Source organism: Limulus polyphemus, unplaced genomic scaffold (genome assembly GCF_000517525.1).
Source record: "Limulus polyphemus unplaced genomic scaffold, Limulus_polyphemus-2.1.2 Scaffold1652, whole genome shotgun sequence".
Taxonomy (NCBI): Eukaryota; Metazoa; Arthropoda; class Merostomata; order Xiphosura; family Limulidae; genus Limulus; species Limulus polyphemus.
The window spans coordinates 200155-204423 of NW_013667262.1; positions in this window are offsets into that span (position 1 = coordinate 200155).

Sequence of the window (4269 nt, forward strand, 5' to 3'; positions counted from 1 at the left end):
ATGGTACTTATTAGTGTAAAGATCTTACATGAACTCTTCTAAAGATGGTACTTATTAGTGTAAAGATCTTACATGAACTCTTCTAAAGATGGTACTTATTAGTGTAAAGATCTTCACATGAAATCTTCTAAATATGGTACTTATTAGTGTAAAGATCTTACATGAACTCTTCTAAAGATGGTACTTATTAGTGTAAAGATCTTACATGAACTCTTCTAAAGATGGTACTTATTAGTGTAAAGATCTTACATGAAATCTTCTAAAGATGGTACTTGTTAGTGTAAAGATCTTACATGAACTCTTCTAAAGATGGTACTTATTAGTGTAAAGATCTTACACGAAATCTTCTAAAGATGATACTTATTAGTGTAAAGATCTTACACGGAATCTTCTAAAGATGATAGTTATTAGTGTGAAGATCTTACATGAACTGTTCTAAAGATGGTACTTGTTAGTGTAAAGATCTTACCCAGACGTTTTTAAAGAAAGTAAATCTTCACTTCTAAAGACTTTACACAGAGATTTCTACAGAGCCCACACATAAACAACATATGTACAATGCACTTATTAAAAACACCCTACACAGATTAATGAGGAGTGGAGTTCTCCGAAGCAGTATGACTCAGTGGCAAATGGGGTATCAAGTGATAGATTGGGCTTCTCATTTGTTTATTTTTGTACTTTTCACAAAGGTTCCATAGGATTTAGTGTTGAAAATCCAGAGACTAAACTTTAATATATTATTTCCACAAACTGCAAGCCAGTAACTTGGAAACGTATGGCAAAGATAGCTGATCTAGCATCATTTGCCTGTCTTAGTTTTTGAGTTGGTTCAGTAGCACTAGGAGCCTGTCATTTTGGCAACATTTACAAGTTTTCTGTGCCAAACCTAGGCAGTAAGGTTGCTTATGAAACATGTTAGTCTTTTTTTTATTACTTTTAACACCAAATCATTAAATCATTGATGATGTTAAAGTCTTCTTTCTACAATTTTACGTAAAGAACACGTAATAAGGAACTCGCAATATGTTCCATGTATTGATGTGTCTGTGTAAAATGAAATTTGAACATACGAACCACGTTGTAATAAGGGTGTCTGAATCATTCAGACAAATTAAAACAGTTTGACATCACGCATATATTTATAATAAGTGAATTATAAACTCAGCGCGCATATAAAATTTCCAGCGTACGATTGCTCTGGTCAAACGTTACTGTATGTTTTATTATTCTTTACCAAAAAAAAAAGAGAGAAAACCAGTCCTCTTTGCGTAAAATCTAATTTATAAATGGTATTTCTTACCTGCTCGTAGGGCTGTTACTTGGTAAAATTATTAACTATTCAGTGGTTGATATCACGAACAGCTGAAATTAAGTGAACCCAAATAGTTTCCTGGAATGTACAGCGTTTCGTACCACACTTTCTAGTAAATAACGTATACTAAGGATACTATTTCTGTAAGTACTTTTATGTCACATATGCACTGATAATGGTCAAGGGCACCTGCTATTTTTAGATTTATTCAGTGAGCATGAAAATACAGCCTAGCATAAAGATAGGTTTGTTGTGTCAAGGCTACTCCTCACCTGGTTGTGGGACTTACTGCCACTTTTATAATGCGCTCTCAGCCAAAAGTGTGAAGAGTTTTTATTGGAGTATTGTAGACTCGAATCTTGGACCTTCTGATTCGCAGGCCGGCTCGTTTACCACAGGCTATGCCAGGCCAGTGAATGTTTTACGTGTAAATGTGATTTATATCATTGAATACAGATTTGTTAGAGTACTAAATTGATCGAATGGCGGATGAATACATTTAATGACACATCATTCCACGTTTCAACTAAATTGTGATTAGCGCGTTAATTTTGAGTATATTTCAATTATACTGGTATCTTTCTATTTTCCCTTTTCTTTATTTTTTGGTTAGGAAAAGCTCCCCAGTAGCTCAGCAGTACGTCTGAAGACTTATTTACAACGTTAAAACCGGATTTCGATACCCGTAGTAGGCTCAGCACAGATAGTCTATCGTATAACTTTGCACTTAGCATCAAAATTAATAAAGAAACAAGGCACAGCAAAATCGTGATTACTTGATGCAGGTTATCGTATTTAATAGAAAAGGGCTCGAATCCCCTCACACTAAACATGCTCGCCCTTTCAACCGTGGGGGCATTATATGTGACGGTCAATCCTATTATTCGTTGGTAAAATAGTAGCCCAAGAGTTGGCGGTGGGTGGTGATGACTAGCTGCCTTCTCTCTAGTCTTACACTGCTAAATTAGGGACGGCTAGCGCAGATAGCTCTCGTGGAGCTTTGTGCGAAATTGAAAAACAAACAAACACTAGAAAATAACTTGCTTAAAAATTAATAAGAATAGTTTCTGCATTCCCAATAGATGGCGATAGGAGCCTGTTCCAACTTGTATATCACTGTATTCGTAAAGATGGTAACATTTTTTGCCGCAATTTAGACCTCATTCTTGTCCCTTGCAGTGAGATGTAAATTTTAAACATGAATGTGAGTGCTTTAAATGCTGAGCAAATTAGAACTCGCATTGTTAGGCATAAAACATTTGCGAAAAATAAACTAAATTTTCACAGAATTAATTAATTATTATTTAAGCCAAGTGTATGTAAATATTTAATAGTTATACCACTCTGCGTTGCAGAGAATAAATCCATGAGATTTATGGATGGTTAATTGTTTGATTTACTGACTTTCTACGTCGCTGTAGCATTGAATTAAAGAGGTCAACATTCACGGGCAAAGGCAACAAATCTCCGCCACGCAATTCCAACAAGGTCAATTTTGACACCAGAAAAATCATGAAAAGCACAGTAAAATCGACAACTGTCTATATCATTGCTTGGAACCAACAAGAATGTATCTTTGTACCCAATCCCATATAAGTTGGTTGACATACACGTGAACAGTTCATGAAAACTCCAAATTGTGCTTTACTCTGTGAAAAATTGAGCAAAAGACAAACTTTTCAAAATTGTCTATATATCTGTTTAGGACCTGTAAAAAAGTATCTTTGTACCAAAATCCCATATAAATTGGCCGAAATACGGCTGGGTGATTGTCAAAAAAATCCTAAAATTATGCTTTTGTGACATCTTGACCCCCTATAATTACTAAAAATGGGTAAATTTAACATTTGTTTGTCAGTGTGTGTTGTTTGTATCTTTGAACCAAATTCCAAGCAAAATGGTGGAAACAAGGCTAACTAATTGACCCAAACCCCTAAAATTATGGGTTAATTTAGGATTTTGACTTCCCCTAAAATGACCAAAAAAATGGGCATATCCCACATGTTTGTAAAAATAAATCTCTGTACCAAATCCCGTGTAAGTTAGCCGAGATACAGCGGCATACTTGTAAAAAAAAAACATAAAATTGTGCTTTTTGTGGCCCTCTTATAATTACTATAAAAATAGGTAAGTATACCATTTTTGTTTGTCAAAGTGTGGGACCTGTAGAACAGTATCTTTGTACAAAATCCCATGCGAGATTTGTCCCTCCCCCCTAAAAGACTCAAAACGGGCGAATCCATCCTTTTTCGTATTCATTGTGTTGGGCGCATGAAAATTTATATTTGTGCTAATTTCCATCTAGATTGTTGTAAATATGACCGCACAGGAGCCCATAATATACATTTTTGTTTTGTTTTTTACCTTTGATCCTATACAATCCTTAAAAAGGGATAAATAAAAAAATTAAAAAGGTCTGGGTATATTAGACCAAAGTATAACTCTACCAAGTTTCGAGTCAATTGGCCGAGAAATGAACGAATGATGATCGAATGAAAAGTGTTTAAAAGAAGAAGAAACAATATGTCTCTCTGCGGAGACATTAAAAAGGGTCTGGGTATATTAGACCAAAGTATAACTCTACCAAGTTTCGAGTCAATTCGCCGAGAAATGAACGAATGATGATCAAATGAAAAGTGGTTTGGAAGAAGAAGAAACAATGTCTCTCTGCGGAGACATAATTAAATAGATGTAGTACTCGGCGTTGCAGAGGATGAATCCATGAGATTTAGGGATTCATAACTGTTTGATTTACTCACTTTCCACATCAATGTAACATTATTTACGTCGTTTTGTTTTGTTTTTGAATTTCGCGCAAAGCTACACGAGGGCTATCTGCGCTAGCCGTCCCTAATTTAGCAGTGTAAGACTAGAGGGAAGGCAGCTAGTCATCACCACCCACCGCCAACTCTTGGGCTACTCTTTTACCAACGAATAGTGGGATTGACCGTCAC